The sequence below is a fragment of the Tinamus guttatus genome, unplaced genomic scaffold, assembly GCF_059628265.1.
Source record: "Tinamus guttatus ecotype Peru unplaced genomic scaffold, ASM5962826v1 Tinamus_guttatus_pri_ptg000325l, whole genome shotgun sequence".
Taxonomy (NCBI): domain Eukaryota; kingdom Metazoa; phylum Chordata; class Aves; order Tinamiformes; family Tinamidae; genus Tinamus; species Tinamus guttatus.
In genome coordinates, this window is record NW_028288859.1 from 1,041,824 (window position 1) to 1,061,629 (window position 19,806).

The following is a 19,806-nucleotide window of genomic DNA, read 5'->3' on the forward strand; positions in this document are numbered from 1 at the left end:
AAGATCTGGGCTCTGGAAGAGCAAACAATCCAGAGGAATTTTCATAACATGTTTCATAAAGCCCAAAAGGTGAACGGATAAAGATTATTTCACTATTTTCAGCTTTTTATACAGAAGCAAGACAAACAAACTACCAAAGGGTGAAACCCCTCAAACCCTACTCTGTGTCGACATCAGAGGAACGCTCTCAGATAGGCATCATCTCCACGTCAGCTGTATTTATACAAAGTCCCCGTGCAAAAGCTCTTCAGCCAATGGCAGATGCTTCTGGCTTAATATGAGCTCAGAGCAAGATGCGGAGTAACCATTTTTTATTTTATTTTTAATCTGAAGTATGGATATGGCTAAGGATCAGACACGCTGGATAATGAAAAGCAACTGCCATGCCTCCGGAAAGTTTCTGGCACACAAACCTCACTTCTCAGGGTTTACAAACACCTCCTCCAAACGCATTTGTTATGTCTCTTCCTTTCCCAAAGCGCTGGCTCTTGATGACAGATGCTGTGCAATACCGAGCACGTTCCTGGTAACTGAAACGAAGCCTTGTCCAGGGCCTAACCGTATGTGAGAGGCGGCTGCATGAGCTCCGGAGCCGAGGTGTCCGTGACAGGGATTCCTTGGCGGCCACAGCAACACCACGGTGTCCCGCTCGCAGCGGGTTTCCGGGGACGCGGGGCCACAGCGTTTCATCAAGCAAGGCCGGTGCCGCGCCGCGCGTTTCGATCCCTGCTTCAGGCAGGGGCTGCAGCTTCGCGCCGCGGCCCCGCACATCCTCTTCCTCCCGGCACCGCCGGCGGGACGCGGCGCGAGGAGCCGCGAGCCCCGGGCACGGCGCTCCTTCCCCAGCCCCGAAAGGGAACGACGCAAACGCTCCCCAGCCAGGGCCCAGGGTTTGGGTGCTGCTCCCTGGGACGGGAGATCTGGTCACCTTGCTGCCCCCAGCAATAGCCACCACAACAGGCACCATTCTGTAAAGGCCCTCTGATTTAGGAAAGCGTGATTTAAGGACCTTTCTTTTGCTGAAAAAGGGCTTGTATTAGGAAACCAACTTTTCAAATGGAGACGAACTACTCTGGTGCCAGTGAAACTTCCTTCACCATACAGAAAAAGGCAGAGATGAGGAAGGTGCACCTGGAAATATCCACACATGAAACACAAGATTTGCTATCACCTCCTCCTGCGCGCTTCGGGCAATAGAGACCCAGTCAGTGAACCCCATGAGGTCTGTGTGGCCCCACAAAGGCGCTTGCCGTGCCGGGACAACGTGCTCAGCGGGTGCCCCGTGGAGGTAGGTGGCTGCAGGGCCTCGTTTGAGGCCCGCAGGTGGCAGCTGGAGGCTCCTTCCCCCAGCAGCTCATGGGCAAAGGCCACTTCCCCGCGTGACGGAGCCGCTGGCGCCCGGCAGAGCCTGCTGCTGAAGGAGGCTCTCGAGGAGGGGAGCTCCCCAAAAGGGGAAATCAGGAATAAGCACGGACACAAACGTGCTGCTTGCCAAAGGCAGAGTACCAGGAAATACTCCGAAACGCCAGTTAGGCGCAATCCAACCACATTTCTCTTCCTTCTTCCCAGAACACAAAAACAACTCCAAGAGTTCAACACTTTTTGGAAACAGATACTCATTTTTTTTTAGAGAACACGGCGTTAATTCTCCAAAATCCTGTTGACACAGGGCCCTAAATGCACACCACAAGGGTACACCAACCCCAACCGTTTCCCTTACCAGAGGAATTCAGCACAGCCGTTTTGTCCTTTGGCACTTCCTACAGGGCCGAGCAGCGCCGGCGTTCCCGGAGGGAGCTCCCCGGGGGCCGACGCTCCGGTGGGACGCGGGATCCAGCTCATGGCTCCCAGTGCAGCGTCGGGGTCCCCGCACGAGCCAGGGCAGCAGCTCCCAGGGCTCTGACTGGCAGCCGTGGAGTTTTGCTAATTAATGGGAATTGCGCTAACTTGATATACGGCTTGTGGTTGCATTCCCATGTAGAATATGCCAATAGTTTTACTCGCAGACATGTTTTAACACCAGACCTTGTACTGTCAACAGGCTGAACAAAAACATGGATGGGTATGTGGTTTGGATTCATGATTTTTTTTCCTTTGCAAAAATTGTGGGTGTAATTCCTGTAATCTCCTGATGCTGAAAACTAATGCTGCTTATACAGTTTTTCACTCTTTTGCATCATCTATATGTACTTCCTAAACTCCAACTGTCTACTGCTACACTCAGAATAGCACCCGTGAGGACTCGTAGGGACCATGATGTTGGGAGAACCACCAGAAATGCCCACGTGCACTTTGAAAATCAGCACAGGTCGATCGTACTGCTGCACGGTGCCAGGAACATGCTTAGAGATGGAAAACCCTCTTCTGCAAGGAAATGACGAGTGTGGATACCCCTTCCCATCCCTACTGCAGGGAGTTTGGACAGGTCTTCCTTCATTTTATAAATATAGATGTCATGATTAGACTCAGGTTTATGAGCAGAAGCTGTGTGATTCCAGAGCGGAATAGCAAAAACCTGGAGCAAGGCACAGGACCCGCCTGAATCCCGGGTAAGGTCACCACAACCCAGGGAAGGGAGCTGTGACCTGGGAATCTGCCCTCCGAGAAGCAGCCGGAGCTGCAGCCCTGCAAGTGATAGCAGCAATTTTTATTAAAGGGGGTAATAAAGTGGAAGCGATTTCCAGATCTTAACCTGTAATGTTACAGTAATGAAAGAACATTATAAGCAACAAATTGGATGGCTCTAATTGCAAGGTATTAGTAACACTATTTCCCTGACTTCCTCTGTAACAACTAAGGTGGACTCCAAGCAAGAGAAAATAACTTAAATGTGTGACTATTGCATGATTTTATGAAGTTTGCATTTCGTTAAAAAAAAAAAAAAAACACCAACCAACCCCCAAACTAGATTTACAAGTCTAGCAAGTATTACAGCATATTTCTGTCAACTTCCACGCTCCTTGTAACTCCATCAAACCCGTAATTTAATAGTGCTATATAGTTATTAGTGCTAGAGGAGTGTTTCAGGAGGTCGGGATGAGAAAGCTGGCAGCGGAGCAGCACCCAAGGCCCTGCAGCTCGGGCTCCCGGGAGGAAAGGCCGCCGCAGAGCAGTTTGCAAACTCCTCGCAGGCCCTGACAGCTGGTTCAATTATTAACAGCACTAACAACCTTGCACCATGCGACAAATCATTTATGACCCTCTTCCTCCTTCCTCGCCGCTTTGGCCTCTTCTCCTTTCCCGCTCGGTTCAGCCCAACTCTTTGTTCATTTAGTCTTTCTGCTGGGGGTGGGGAAGAAGAGGAGCATTTTTCAGTGAGGAGCCACATAGAATCCTTTTGTTTTCCCGGCTTTATATTTTTTTAATTTGGTATGCTTTCCCTTCTGCACTTATTCGGGCTTTAAAATCCCAATTGGTAAAATGCTCTTTGACAAGATGCCCAAGCCCCTACGCTAGAAATTTAAGATTGCCCTTAATTGATAGATTGTATCATTGAACCCGGCCCTTTATCTGTGCTGGTGACAACGTTTCCGCGGGCTGCAAGGGCTTTAAGAATATATTGGTCTAGCAGAAGCGGCCGTGCAGAAGGATCTGATCTAGACAACTTGCAGAATATCCCCAAGGGCACAATTCTGCATCAGCTTTTGTTTCACGATCCAATTGTACTTTTCAACTTATTAGTAGGCAAGCAACTGGAATACTTTTCAATGTATTATTAGTTAGTTTAAGTCTCTGTTTATTTATTCATTTTCTAAAATACAATGTCATTTTAGTTTTTGGAAGAAGAAGAAGAATCAGGAAGTTATACCCACATTTCTAAAGTCCTTACTAAAAGGCCTTACAGTTTGTGGTACCAGAACATCACAAAATACTGTGGCTGCCACAGGAGCCAACAGAGCACTCCACTTTCTCATGGAAAAGCTGCGTTTTCTCTCTCTTCGTCTTCATGCCAAGCAAAGATGCAGACACAGAGCAAACTGCTCCTTGCTCACCTGGACCTGCTCCCAGCTTTGACAGCCAAACCTCTCTGGAAGATGCCTGCAGTCTACTTTAAATTAAAATAATACGGATGCTTACAGCTGTGCAGAGCATGGTGTAACGCAAACACGCAGATCATGCTGGCTCTGTGGCACTCACATAGCAGCTCTTTGCCTTTAGGTGTCAAATGTGCATTGTGCTGCAACTAAGGTTGTATCAGAACAGATCCGTCCTAGTGACCCACTGGAAGTCGTGGTAGCATAAGGTGGGCAAAATCCTCTGGACAGCACTGGAATACTCCTCTTGAAAAAATAACGTTATTCAGAAAGCATAGGGTTATCATTGCCTAAATAAATTAATGATAGACCTTCTCGGCCACATGAAGTTGTGCACTTTGCCATTGCAACCCTGTTGCACTCGTGACTGGAAAAGATTAATGGTGCTCCCAGAGCTCTTGGTTAGCCCTATGCCAGGGAAATCCCACCAACAGGAACACGATCAAACCCAGGAAGATCCTCCTCTGCAAAGCCGGCTATCACTGCACACATATTGTCTGCCTTCACCACCGGGGCTGTGATAATCTCATTTCCCTGCCTAGACGATGGACAACAGCAACGCTCTCGGAAAACACTCCACATCCGCCTTGTTTTCTCCATGAGGTGCTCGGGTATCTCAGGATTTCCCCTCGTCGGGAGGCAGCTACAGGAATGGCAGAAGCTGCCGAGAGCCCTTCGGCAGAGGCGCCGCGTTCCCATGGGCACAGCTGGGGCGGCTCACGCGGCAGCCGCGGGATCACCCGCACCGCTGGAGAAGGGGAAGAGCATCATCCACCAGCTGCACCCACCTTGGAGAAAAGGGGCGGCAAGAGACACGTTACAGCCTCCAAAACACACATCCATAGCTGCGAGCCGAGCTCTGCACGCCTGCGCCGCGCACGGGGGAGCGGGGTGCTCTGAGCGCGTTCATGTCGCGTCACCCGCTGCATGTTGGACCCGTTCCCAAGCCGGGCGCCAAGGGAAGCGGGTGGGCAGATCGCACCGAGCAGCCTTTGACCTGTAACCAGCTCTACCAGCACTGCCCAGTTCCCAGGCTAAGGTGAGCATCCACGTGGGCTTTGCAGCTCTGTGGGCGGAAGTTGCAACCCAAAACTGAACAGGGATGTGAAATGTTAACTGCTCCAATCTACCCATTGAGTTGCTGTCATCCCAACGATAGGCCTGCCCTCAAAAACAAAAGTTCAAAGCCTGCTAAGATGCCTTTTCCAAGACATTAACACTGACTTTTTGATCTACCTGCTCCAAACTGCTCCAAATTGGGAGTCATCTGAAGGCACCAATATCTCCTATTCCTGAATGCTGGTAACGAGAGAGAGAAAAGAAAACGAGAGAGAGAAAAGAAAACGAGAGAGAGAAAAGAAAACGAGAGAGAGAAAAGAAAACGAGAGAGAGAAAAGAAAACGAGAGAGAGAAAAGAAAACGAGAGAGAGAAAAGAAAACGAGAGAGAGAAAAGAAAACGAGAGAGAAAACCTTTGCCCTTGAAAGGACAGGTTGAATAGTCTTAGGTATTCTATAGCCGTCTTCATATTAAAAATAAATAATTTTGTTACACACTCGCTGCCCTCCCAGAGGGGTGACTCCAGCTGCGCACACATCTCAAGGGGGTGCAGGTACCACCAAATGAAGTTGCCTCACAAAAGCCACACACAGATACACAAGCACATGGACTTCGAATTTGGGAAAACGGTATCTTCTCTGCGGAAATTCACAATATTCTGGTCAGACTTTCCACAGTTTCATTACGGAGAATTCATCATCAATATGTAAATCACATATAGACGTTACGATGCCAGGACTGAATCACAACACATAGTACTTAAAAAAGAAACACCCCGTCTCAAAGGCCCAAACCACCAGCTTACAGAACACATGGCTGCTGCTTGCCTGCACAGAAAGGCCGTTCCACTGCAAGCATAAAACATAAAAGCAACATAAAGATTCCTGGTTGCAGCTGAAAATGCTTGAGCACTTAAAACACCCTGAATTTCCAGTTTAATGTATCAGTTTGAAATACCACAGAAATTGGTTTCCCACTTTTATCCAAAACAATTACATTTGATTTTAAAATTTTGTATTTGATACTACTGGAAAAGTTACCTAACAGGAATGATTTTCTGAGGTTAATCCAATTGCCGAGTATAGTATTCATATTCCTTCAAAAAGAAACATCTTTGCTTCGTTAGATGCTCCCCCACAAATCTCTGAAGTGAGGTCAATCTTACAGTGTCCTGCCATATAAATACATCCCAACAGAACCCCTAAATTCTTTCAAATCTATTCTCCCCAGTTAAAACAATTATTTATTAACATACTATTCATCAGACACTGAACCATGGGGAAAATGCATAACCAACTCATTGCTACTTCGCAGATAATTTTATTTCAGCTGATTGAACGAATCTCTCTTTCGTGGCTTTGGCAGAGCTGTATCAGGATATTTATTTACCCAAATGTATGCAGCTGTTGTAGCTTAGGAGAAAAAAAAACAGACGTTTAAGAATTTTGTGACAGATTCTTTTTAAACCACTGAATATAAAAAAGGAAAAAATAGAAAAGGTTTATTTCTTACAATACAAGGATATTCCTTGGTAACCACCACAAATATTAGCAATATTAAGAATCTAACATAGATACTAGCAGCAGTTGGAATTTAGGTTGTCCAATAGAAATTACATTTGGAAGTCAGGCTTAGCTTATTGTTAGAAATCCCTTCGACTGTTCATTCTAAATTAACACTACTTTTTTTCCCCCGCCCCACATTCTTCTCTGAACTATTTAAAACCACCTCACTATACAAGGCCCGATTTCATTTTCAAATAAGCCCATGAAAATAATCCCTCATTATTACTATTATTCCATACTACAGTAATTCCAAGGCTCCAGTCAAGACTGACAAATACATGGAAAGACTCTGTCCAGAAGATGCACAGACAGATTTTGTCAGCTACTGAGTACAAGGGAATGAGAAAATAATTCTTAAAATGCAGACTGCTTAAAGCATATAAAACCAACACCTTTAAGCTGCCTTCAAAATTTCTGCTCCTATTTCTGTTGAAACACATAAAAACTCAATATACCCAGAAACTGATGTTATTTAAAAGATGCCTATTTCCTCACTAAGGTATGATGAATTTATTTCCTATAGCTTAAGCCATATTTTTAACCACAGGCAATGCTGCGCATACTAAAACCTCTGTCTGTCAGAAAACTTTGCTGTCCATACTCAACAGAATCATATTTGTCCCTTTATATACAAGCACAGAAATACTAATTTGAAAAGGAAGATGCAAACATTTCCAAATAATTTTTCAAATTTTATTAATTGCAAAACATATGCTTCTGTTTTGGATGAATAAATTCATAGTCTCCAAACTCTGAAGATAAGAGTTAAAAAATAGAAAGTTAAATTCTCCATCAGAATCTCTTTGCTCAAGTGTAAAGCTAACAAATGCTAAAATTTTTGGCAACACATCTGCATTGCTGAATCATTAGGTAGTCAAACTATTTTTTGATTTTGCTTGCATGAGGTTGGATTATAATAATCCGTATAAATCAGTGGTTTCCCCTCGCTAGGAATTCTGTGTTTACTTCTGGTCATCTGATGTCAGAAGGACACATAAAAAAATAAGGGAGGTTCAGAAATAAATAACAAAAATGGCTTGAATGTACAGTAATGGATTAGAACTGTTTACTTAAGAGACAAAGAAGGAAGAATATAGTCAAAATAAACAAAATAATGGATAGCCAGAGAAAGTATGCCGAGCATTTCAGTTATCCTTTTCAGAATATAATAATGTGATGTTTCTCCTAATGAAAACCTAAACATTCAGGTCTTTGTGCAAGAGAACTGTTTATGCTATGGGAACGCCAGGATTCTCTAATGCTTTTGTGCAAACAATGTGGAATTTGCAGCCAGGGGACTGAGCTGCACTAGGACGCGGCAGAAAAAGCTGACTTCAAATCGGGGATTTAGTTGCCTAGAGACTTGCGGAAATCTAAACATCTAGGCCAAAGTCCTCAAAGATATTTAAGCATTTTGTTTCCACTAATATTAGTTAATGTTTGAAACCAATGGGGTTGGGGTCCAAATATGTGTGGGGACCTACACTGTAAAAGCTTTTGGCTTCTCCAAGTCTAGGCAGCAACAGTGAAAATACTATGGATTTACTTATATGCCTATGGAAGTACTTGTACACTTAATTTTGACTTGTGATCAACGTGATCCTGTGACTACCTTACTGAAAGGTTGCTCTCAAGCAGCACTTCCTAGCTTGGTACGGTGACAAACATGTGTCAGAGGCAGTAGATTGTGTCTTCTTGCGTCCCCATCTCTCCTCCTTGCTGCCCATCACCAAATCCCTGCCTCTCTGTCGCACTGTAAGGCCCTTGCAAAAGATTTCTGCGAAACAGAAATTATTATAACCACATTTTTCTTATGGAGCAGAACACTGTCTTCCTATACGATAAATGCACCAAACATCAGAAAACGGTTAGTAGCAGGGAAACTTGTCCACACGCAGCACCTTGCAACTCTAAGAAACCACCTCCTGTGCTGACACAGGCTTTGCCACTGTGTGGGTGCTCAAAAGTAAAAATATTTTTATGGAGCAATGTGTCAAATACCCTCAGAAACTTCAATTTTATCTACGCGGCACTACAAAACCCCCTGCGCTACCAATAAGCAGAACAACATCATCAAGCTGAATATTCAACGTTGCCTTTTAGACCAACAAGTTCTTACGTAGTTCTGCTGGGGAGAAGTGTCCAGATACGTTAAAAAAAAAAAAAGTTAAAAGCAGGAAAATGGGGGACAGAATAATCATGTATCATACTGGATCATAAAGGAGCAAACCTACATTCACCACCATTAGAGAAGACATTTTTAATATGACATAGGAATTTGGCCTACTTACACCAAAACGAGAATTAAAAAAAAAAAAAATTCTTTTCAACTCAAGTCATTCTAAAAATATATACCATAAAAAGAGAAATCTAATAAGCATGTATTATAATTACTTGCAATACTTAACAAAAGTTTGATATTAACACTTTTATTATTGTTGCTTTAAAAGAAGAAACATTAAAAATGGGGTAAACAAGTTTAGAATTTTTTTTGTTAGACTCATATCTTTGCTCTACATCTTTAAAAAGTCACTTATAATTCCTACCATACCAGTATTTAGAGACAGCCAAATAATTTTCTGATTTCCAATATTAAAAATAAAGTTTCTAGAAATTAAAATTTCTGAAAAGACTACAGGTATTGCTCTGATAATTATTCCAGAAAAAACAAGGTAGATACTACACACAAAAATACATTTACTGGAATAAAAACATTTATAAATCAATAACTTATACAAAAAAAATCTGAGAAATCATGATCTTTTAGTTTGCAGTTTACTTTTTAGTCCCAGGGATATGCTCATTAAGTCCTACTTTCCCCTGTGACTGCAGATCCCTAGCAGAACTCTTACATCAGATAATGATTTATGAGTGCCAAAAAAATGATTATGACTGATTCATAACTGTGAAGTTTTTAAAAATGAGCATGAGAAAGAAGAGTGAAGACTGCAAATACAGGAAGAAAGCTAAATGTTTAAGGTGATGCAGTAGGAATACACATACCAGCTGATAAGTTACCTAAATACTGGCTTTGGGATTATAACATGGTTAAAGCTCTTTATTCTCCAATGCCTTCATGAAGTTAGGACTCATGAAAAATTTAGGTTTAGGGCTTGATCCACCACCCATTATTAATAAATATTTTACCACTGACATCAGTGAAAGCAGAGTAGATTCTTTATGTTTTTCCTTAGGATAAATATTTCATATATAGATTTTTTTAATCAGAAAATACCAAGTAAAACATATATAGTATTTCATTGAAATTTCAAGAAAAAAAAATCACCTTACACAGCAAGATTTTAATACCCAAATTACATACCCAATATAAGTTTATTTATCAAACTATAATACTTTGGCCAAGACGTGATGTAAAGCAGCAAGGACTATGAAAATGCAAGAGCCACAACCACAGTGGTACACGTGTACTCCAACTTTCAGAAAAAAACACCAACACTACTACAGCCAACTCCACAGCTTTGTAGCTGGTACATCCTGCACAGATGGACAAGCAATTTTTAGAAATGAATCACACTGCAAATGATTTTACTAATTTTAAAACAGAGGTGAGGAACCAATAGCCTACAGGGTGGCTATGGCTTGTGCTTCGATTCAGATGGCCTACAGACACAGATGTGCTTTCCTCCTTTCTAACACCAAGGCACCCTTCAATGAAAATCGGTCATATTTTAAAACGCTGCTATTCTTAAATGCATAATCCCTATATCCAAACACCAGCTTAAAGTTTAATGCATTAAACGAAGTCTACACTAAGAGTTCACATTTTTAAAAAAATAGAATTCTTGCTCATTAAGTATAACACAATTTTGCTGTCCTGCAATGGCTGGACTTTACAACCTTAGCATTTAAACTACCTAACTTGAGAAAAGTCTGGGGTACTTTAAATCTCAACCCCAGCTTATGCAATGACTATGGTAGAAGTATTTTGACAAGGCAGACCATATTCTACAATTCTTATTTAGGCCAAAACTTCTACTGAAATCAGTGAATGTTTTGATTTGGAAAGAAACAGCCCCAAATATAGATTTCAGTCTTTCACAGACAGTTGTTTTTCTCAAAGTGCAGAGCATTTCTGAATCTGAAAATATATGCAGGGTTCTAAATATGAAGCGAAAAGAATAACAAGTAAAAAAGTTCAATAGAATATACTGAGAAAGAAAGAAAGGAATCAGACTACCCCTCTTTTTTCAGCATTTCTGGCAATTATTTGCAGCTGCTACGAACATATTGATATTTAGTAAACTGAAGGCTGCAGCTTTAATTGAAGTTTGAATGTTATAAACAGTTGGCTGTCTGGCTCTGGCCTGCGCTCTAATACCAGCAGCAGAACAGAGATGGGAAGCATAAACAAACCTTTTAACTAGATTACAGCTTCTAAAATGGCCAAGAAACCCTTCAGCAAAAACTCCTGTGCGACAAAATGTTCAAGAGGGAAAAAGATTTTGAGGCAGTATCCTAGAAAAGCCTGACCTTTACTGGAGTTTTCCAAGGAAAGTCTTTGTTTTAAGCTTTCAAATGGAGCTAGCCTTAAGAAACATGCTCTTATGCTAATTTTATGTATAACAACCTTTCAAAACAATATTTGCAAAACTGAAGAATATCTTCCAAAGTATTTTTTCTGCTTCAGACTTCAAAATATACTGAAAAAAAAGGCTGAACTCTGAAATACCAGCAGACCTAATAACAATGTCACATTTCAGACAGCCATGCTCAAAGCATAACTAAGATACCTTACATCACCACTCTACAGCATTGTCTACCACTTAAATTTGATCCTGCAAATACCATGTTTTACAGTGAGCTTCCTCCTCAGAGATAACAAGAGGAAACCTCCCCCATCCCAGATCTATGAAATATTAACATTCTAGTCTCAAAAAAAAAAACCCAAAATAAACCCAACAGCTATCAGAATTTCTGGTAACTTTTTATCTTTAGCAGTGATGTCATTTGTTCACTTTCACACTAGGTTTTTTTATAATATGGAATGTTCAAAAATTCTTCCTCTTTTAGGTTTATAGATTGCATTCTGATCCAGCTAACACTTTATGTGGTCTTCTGCATAAATATAAAAAATGTGTAGAATAAATAAGATCTCCCTCATCAAGTCAACAGCATGCTTCCATACAAAAATTAAGTGCACGCATAAATCTTCAAACTATCAGAGCCTTAAAAGTATAAAAATAACTTAAAAGTAGATTAGGTTCAATCGCAGTCAAAATAAAAAACTAGGGTTGGTTGTTCGTCATTGCAGCCTCAGCCTCAGCTACAAAAACACATGAAATTTGTACCAATTCTAGCAGAACCAGTCCTATATGTTTATCTGTCTAGATCTATATAGATCTACTGGTAATATAGAGATCTCTACAGAAATACCAGGGTAGATCTACACAGACCTCTACAGATACATACATGCATGCATGTATGCATGTACATATACATATTAATGGATACAAATTAGGTATACACGTAACAACAGCTTGAAGGATGAAGACAAAAGTCAATATTTTGCACATTTTCATAAAAAAAATAGATTGGTTTGTCGTAACAGACAATTTTAAAATGTGTTGGCAATGCTCTACCAGAGCTTAAAAATAAAGCCTCTAAAATTGGTAAAGTGGAATTTAAATGTTTTTGAAACATCAGGCAGTATGAATGGAAAACTTCAGCTCTTCCTACTTAATGATATGTAGGCCTGCCTTTTATTTGCCTGACCTGTTCTACTTTACTCTTAACTTCCAGGGTATTTGTTTCCTTTGGCAGCAGGGAATAGGGCAACATTATTGCAAGCCTCTCTTTATCTAAATGTTGGGAATATCACCATTTGATCCAGCAGGATTTGTTGTGCAAACAACTGACAACTGTTCTGGTTCCCCACTTGGGAATTTCTCTAAGCAAGGCCACACTACTGATGTTGCAACCCAAAGGTCTTAAAATTCAAGATGTTATTTACATCTTAAGTAAATAGATGTATCTACTTAATGACTCTTCCTTCAATAAGTCACCAAAATAATTTTGGATTTAATGTCATTGAACATAAACCAACCTCAAATCCCGAGAGTAACGATCTTGAAAAACCCTGGGCCTCACCTTCAACATACTTGGAAATAATGCGACTACCATCATTGCTTCATTAGATTTTAGTTACCAGACATGGTGATAAAATAAACTATTGTCCGTTTATTTTATTTTAAAATACTTTATTTAAAATAAATAATTAGGAAATAAAATTAAAACAGCACAGTGAAGAAGTCAAAGAGTAATGGATGAAATCCTTTATCAGAGAATGAATAGAGGAAGTTCTTAGAAGCCTCAAGAAGAACTTGCAGCCGCTTCAGCACTTCCATTTTTGAAGTCAGTGCAGTGCTCAAGAACAGGATTTGGGGAGAATCGAAGCGACAAAGGGCTCCCGTGCACGGGCTCTACCGGGTCTCGCAGCCCAAGGCACCGGCCCCGGGACGCGCGGGGCTCTCGACGCCGCCCTCCGCGCCGGGGCCACCTGTCAGGCCGTAGATAAGCCGAGATGCCCAACGCGTCTCACAAAGCTCTATGAATAGCCACCTCCTCTAACGACCGAGCAGATCAGCAACGCGGAGGCAAAACAGTCCAAACACAAACACTGCAGCCCCACGGCCTCTTCGATTCTAACTGTGGAGCACTATTTAGAATTACGTTTCTTGTATACATACACACAGGGTCCATATATGTACATATACACACACACGACGTGCATTTGTCTATGCAGCCAAACATATAAATATGCGCACAGGCCTTTATACTCTAAAGATCTTAAAAATTTCACACTGATTTAAAAATTCTGCTAAGTCAGATCTGCTTTCCGGGCAATTCCTCAGAAAACACGTATCCTTATAAATAAGGATTCAGATTTTAGAAGGGGAAAAGAGTCAGCACTCCTAAATCTCATTAAAATATTAACATCCAACCTGGCTTCATACACGCATGTAAATATATGTATATATATGTGTGTGTTTATATGTAGTTTCCAGAGAGGTTAAATTCTTACCCATCTCCAATATCCTTCCAAGATTTTACTTCCTGTTCTATCTGTTAATTAATAGATGCCTAGGTTCTTTTGGAAGCACATTTGAAACCGTTTCAGCAATATCATTCTACCTAATGTTTCCCAAAATATTTACAGAGGAAAGCCAATGAAAGTCTGCAAGTCTAAGCATCCATATCACTTCTGAAGAGAATAACCAGGTCCTTCATGACATAGGAACATCCAGAAACGCATCCCTTATTTTGTTCTTACTGAAACCAACGAGTGTTTTGATGTTCCCTTCCACTGGGGCAAGGCAGAAACCAAGACCTTTAAAAAAACACATAACCCAAAAATAAGCCAAAAAAAAACAACAAAACAAACCCCAAAACAGGCAGGAAAAAAAAAAGAAAAGAAAAAAAAAAAGCACTTTTCAAAGGTATTAATACTATTTTTGAAAAGGAAGCTTAGGCGCTTTTCAAGTTTGTGTCTTGTGCCATTTATAGGCGAGCTGCTTCTCCTGGAAGCTGCTTTGTGCGTGTGGTCTCCTAAACCCATGGAAAGAGGCAGCGAATCCCTTGCCGACCACTCCGGAACGGGCACCGCGGGGGTTATGGCTCTAGTCAGGTTACTCATCTCCAGGCCTCCTCATAAAAGTAATCACCACGAGTAACAGGAGGAAACTCTACTAGTAAACTGAATTGAATAAACGCTGATGAAAAACAAGCATTCAGCTTCTGCAAGCTGTTACTTACGCTAACATCTCCATTGCTTTTTAAAACCAAAACAACCAAAAAATGGAAAGATGATCCCTCCACATCCAAAAAAATAAGGGTTGCAACCAAAGAAAAGTTGGATCATTTAAAGGACGGTGCGTGTAACAACATTCCCTTGAAACATCTGCTCGCTTAGACCTGCTACAAACTATCAGGTTCATCTACAACGAGTAGTAAACTCCAAGAAAAGACTGATAATTTAAAGGTAAGTCTAACTGCAGCCTGAGCAACATCGTTGCATCCAGCACAATCTATATTTTGATGTGGTAGATACCTTGTTAATTCAACACGTTCTGTCTGCTCTAGAGTCTGGAGAGCCACTAATCTGCAACACTTGAAAAAAAATATTAATTTTGGCTTGAAAACTAAAAATTGAAAAATATGAAATTATCTTCCTAAAAAGCAATTAGCAATTGTAATTCCCACTCATAATAGCAGCATGAAGACTTTAAAAAAAAAAAAAAAAGCTCAGTAGTGACCTTTAGTTACAGCTGTTGATAACTAACAGTTTTCCTTAATGCGAGTTGATAGATCCAATTCGTTCAGTTCTTGGAAGGTTGTTGTGACAGCAGCCAGAGGCCCCACATTAGCCTAAGCCCTCTTGGTACGAGGACACGCGGGGATCACCCCGACGTCAACAACGTCACCGCTCCCTGCGGCCCGACGAGCGCTGTCCTAGGAGGAACCCTCCATCCCCAGGCCCCCAAACCAGCGACCAGCACGGCTACAGGCCCATGGCATTAAGGTTCTGTTAGGACTTTTTCCTCTATGGTTTTATATAGGAGCAGACCCTGACGTATCCTACCGCATTTTAGAATTTCGTTAGTCTGTTTTAACCAGATTAAGTCAAACCTTGTCTATTTTTAACATTACCACACCAGGAAATTAAAGTGTTAATCTCTCTAATAAATAATCCATCGCATCAGCTGTAGGCCATGAAAGTTGCAGGCAGATCTGAACTACATGCATGTTGGGAGCATAATCCTGAAGGTGCTGCGGGTTCCCATGCACAGATATCATCCCTTGGGATAAAAATTATTGTTATGGAGCGGTGTGGAGGGGGGGAACGTGTCACTTATCTCTGTATTTACTACTGCTATCCACTTCTTGCCTGTAGTAAACTAGCTAAAGGGGAACCTATCTGTAAGGGACGTGCTTTCGTAGGTCTACCTGCCGGTTCTGGAGAGAAACATGACTTTACCAAAGATTCGCACGCAATTAAAAACCGTCATCTTGTTTTCACAAGTGGGCAGAAAACTGCGGGCAAAACTACTAGAAAGAGCCGCACTCATGGCCACTGGCCCCGGCTCTCCTCCACAACCCCGGAGCGCCAGCCTAGGTGCGTTTCGCTCGCGCTCCTGCTGCCCAACGAGCCCCCGAACGGCCGCTCCAGAGCAGGCGTTTCTGCGGGCGAATGGCAACCGGGAGACACCCGGGTGTTTACCGGCTCCTTCCCCCGCGGGGGACGCCGCACGTGCCCCACGGGCCGCTCTTCACCCGCGAGACCCACGCGCGGGGCCTACTCCGCGCGCCGCGCACAGACGGGCGAAAAACCACGGGGAAACGGGCAAAGCGAGCGGGCAGCGGCGCCCCGGGCACCGACACCCCGCTCCCGCGGGCGCCTCCGGCTCCGGCCGGCGCCGCGGCCCGGGCTCCGGCTGCCGGATGGGGGGGTTCTCCGGCCTTCTCGCCCGTGTTTTCCCCCGGGGACGGGCAGGCCTGGGCCGCGCGCAGAGGAGGCCGCGCCGGGCGCCGCCGCGGCGGCGGGGGGGGGGGGGTGGGATTAACGCGCGGGCACAAGTTGAGCGCGGCCTCCGCGGCGGCCTCGCCGAGACCCCGCGGGCCCCGCCACCAACGTCAACACCGGCGGCGCCGCCGCTCCCGCCCGCGCCGCCAACTTTCCGGCGGCGCCAACGGCCGCGTCCCCCCCCCCCCCACCTCCACCCCAACCTCCCCCCAACCGTCCCCGTCCCCCCCTCTCCCGCTCCCCGCCCAGCCCCGGGCCGGGCAACAAAGCTCGGGCAGGACGCGCCCCCCCCCCCGCCCCGCCGCGCGGTGACAGGCGGCCGCCGCTCCCCGGGGTAAACAAGCGGCGGCCCCGCGCGCACTCACTCACCTCGGCGGCGCCCGGAGCGGCGCGGGCGGCGACGCGCACACAAAGGGTAATAAAGGGGGAGGAGGAGAGCGGCGGGGGGGAGCGCGGGGGGTGGCGGCGGCGGCGGCTCCCCGGGCCGCGCGGCTTCCTCCAGCGGGGGCAGCGGGACGGCGGCTGCGGGGGAGCGGGGGGGGGGGAAGGGGGGGGGAACGGGGACGGGGGCACGCTGGGCGCGCGCGCGCGCGGCTCCCCCCGGCGCTGCGTGCGGGGAGCCCCGCGGCGGGGGGAGGGGCGGGCGCGCGGGCCCTTTAAGGCGCGAGGCGGCGGCAGCGGCGGCGGCGCCCGCCGCGCCCCCCCGCGCGCCTCATCGTCCGCGGCTGCCGCTCGGGGCTGCGGGGCGAGCGCGGCGCGGCGGCGGCAGAGACGCGAGGCCGCCCGCGCGCATGCGCCGCGGGGCAGCTCGGGAGCCGGGCGGAGGGAGGGAGGGAGGGAGGGCGGCGGGGGGGACGCGGGGAGGGCGGGGCGCCGCGGCGCCTTCCCGGCGGCCCCCGCGCCGCCGCTCGCGCGCGCGCGCGCGCCCGCGCGCACCCGGAAGGCGACGGCGGGCCGCGGTGGGGCGGAAGTGAGGCCGGCGAGCGCGGTCACGTGACGAGGGGCTGCCCGCCCGCCCGCGCGCGCGCGCGGGGCCTGCTGGGAGCGCGCGGCCGTTGGCGGCGCCTGAGGCCGGGAGCGGAGCCCGCGGCCTCTTCGCGCCTTTCCGCCCATCTCCGCGGCCTCCCTGCGCCTTTTGGCGGCCTCTCCGCCCATCTCCGCGCTTCTCCGCCCCCCGCTGCGGGACCCGGTAGGTGGAGGCTGCCCCGGGAGAGCTGGCTGCGCTTTGAGGCGCGGTTCGGGGGCCATCGGCGGTGGCCGAGAGGGTGGGAGAGTGGCCATGAGCTCCCTCCCCTCCTTCGGCCTCTTTTCGTTTGAAATCCGGCCTCTTCGGGTAAAACGTGGGCGTCGCTTGGTCGCTGCGGTCCGTCCGTGTAACTTTAGAAACGTGTTTTTTTTTTTTTTTTTTTTTTGGTGGGGGGGCGGGCATTGGGGCAGGGGGAGGTGATCAGGATGTTCCGTTTGCCTTGCTCTTCCGGTTCTTTTACTTTATTACTCTTTTTGTAAGTAGCGGTTTGAATAACGTCTTTGCTGCGGTTCTGCCATTGCAGCCTTTTGTTTTGCAGCCTTGGCGCTCCTGCACGCCTGCCTCCCCGCGTTGACTTTATTTATATGTTTAACAGCTGCTCTGGCCCTTTGCAGGTGCAGCTGCCGCAGCAGGTCACTGAACGGGTAGTCCTGGCTTAGGCTGCTTAGGTCGTCCTGCATTAAAAGGAGGAAAATGGGCAACAGAGGAAAATAGTTGTGTGTGATGGTTTTAAAGCAAGCTTAAAATATTGCAGGCCGGTGGTGTCGGGTATTAATGAAATTGAGGTCAAAACCTTTCAGTTCTGATATGCAAGACTGCATTTCTGTTCCCCTGATGAAGGTTGCAATAGAGGCAGGAAGACTCTGCTGCTTTGCAGAGTGGGAGCCTCAGGAGAACACAGGATAAGAGTAGCTCCTGTTTCTCTCAAGATCTCTGGCTCCTTGCCCCGTTGAATGCCATCACTGGCACTTTTGTAAAGGTTTCTTGACTTCTTGGAGGTGGGGGAAACCATAAAAAATATATTTTCAGGAAGATTGCTAGTTATTAAGATTTCCTTTTAAGCCTTTAAGGTTATCTTTATGCCTTAAAATGCCTTACAGTGAATGACATCCTTTTGGATGTTTTTTCATAAGTGGATTGGTTCTTTGTGCAGTGAACAGCTAACTGCTTCTTAACCTCATGGGCATTTTCAAGTTGTGCTGACATCTCTCCTAAATCAGCCTTTAAATACATTTAAAACTCTTTTTCTTTTTCGAAGACCAGAGATGAAAAAAGTTATGAGAGGGAGTTGAACTATTCATCATTTTCTAGCAAGCAAACGGCCTTCTATTGAACATTTTTTATACTCAACCCTCTTTAGTGATGGCTCTAGTTAATTGTCTTTGTGAAACAATTGAAGGCTTGTCATCATATTCCAGCTGGCATTAATAATTTCCTTTATATATGAACTGCATTTTGTTTTTCCTTGTGTGTCCTCATTGTAGATGAGAAGAGAATGGCTTAAGGGAATGAGCATGTCTAAGGTATTTGGTGCTATTTTGTAGAAAAAGCATGCTGTTGTGCTGGCTGCCAGGATTTTTTTGACCATCATTGACTAAAGTTCTGGGGCTCGTGTTCTGTTTCGTGTATTAAGCCTTTTCTGCTTAGGTGGTCTGTAGTGGTGAGATATTTTCCACTTTTTTTTTTCTTTGAGCAATTCAAGTGTTTCAGGTTATGTTAGGTTGTATTTTGTAGAGTTTAGCTCAAGACATTTAAGTGTACTCAAATGTAATGACTTGGTTGCAAAAAATACTGAACAACTTCTTGTTTCTTTTTTCTTATGTTTTTCCTCCAAGTATTCTATATGTACAAAAATCATGGCTTACCTCTAGTATGCTTTGCAATTGTTTATGTTTTTATTGGTAGAGGCGGAGAAAATATCTTTTTAGAGCAGTAAGGCAGAAGTGAGTGCATCTTAACGATAGGGTGCTGATAGATGTTTACAAGAAGTACTGCTTAAACAGGGCTTCCTGTGTTCCTCCTGTTTATTTACAGAGAAACTTCTGAATTGGATTAGTTCTCTTCCATTGGATCAAGGCACAAGTGCTTTCTGTTGGCACAAAGAAGGGGTGTTGGTTTTTGCAAACTGATGTTGCTTGTTAAAATTTACTCATTAAACTTCACCTCCTAGGCCCCATGCAGTTGGGATTAACAGCGATTAGAAATAAAATAAGAAAAAATAACAAGATCACCTGCAGTCTCAATAAGTTGAATGCGATCCACTTAATCATGCTAAAAATTCTGCATAACTCCTGTGCATTGAGAGGATCAATTTAGACTTGAGAGTTTTCCATGTGCTTTTTTTTTGGCCAAGATTCTTAGCCAGGGTAGGAGGACTGCAGAAGGCTTCAAAATAGCCTATGTCGAGTCACGCACACATTCGTTCATTCTCTCTCTGTTTCTTGAGGCACTGTGGTTATCCCTTTCCCTTCACCTTCCCCAATATAATTACATTAATTGCATTAATATGATTGTGAACATAAGCTGTATGAACATAAGCTGTACCCATATAAATACGGGCAGCCATTTGTTACTGTAAAAA

The 19,806-nt window shown here is 44.9% G+C and overlaps 1 long non-coding RNA gene across 1 annotated transcript in view; it reads right to left on the reverse strand.

The window, feature by feature from the left end:
• Nucleotides 1-16,648, reverse strand: part of LOC148593876 (uncharacterized) — a 53,256-nt gene extending 36,608 nt beyond the window's left edge. Inside the window, exon 1 of the long non-coding RNA XR_015913619.1 lies at nt 16,568-16,648. This is a non-coding gene — a long non-coding RNA (uncharacterized LOC148593876). The remainder of the gene's footprint in view (nt 1-16,567) is intronic.
• Nucleotides 16,649-19,806: the final 3,158 nt, after the last annotated feature.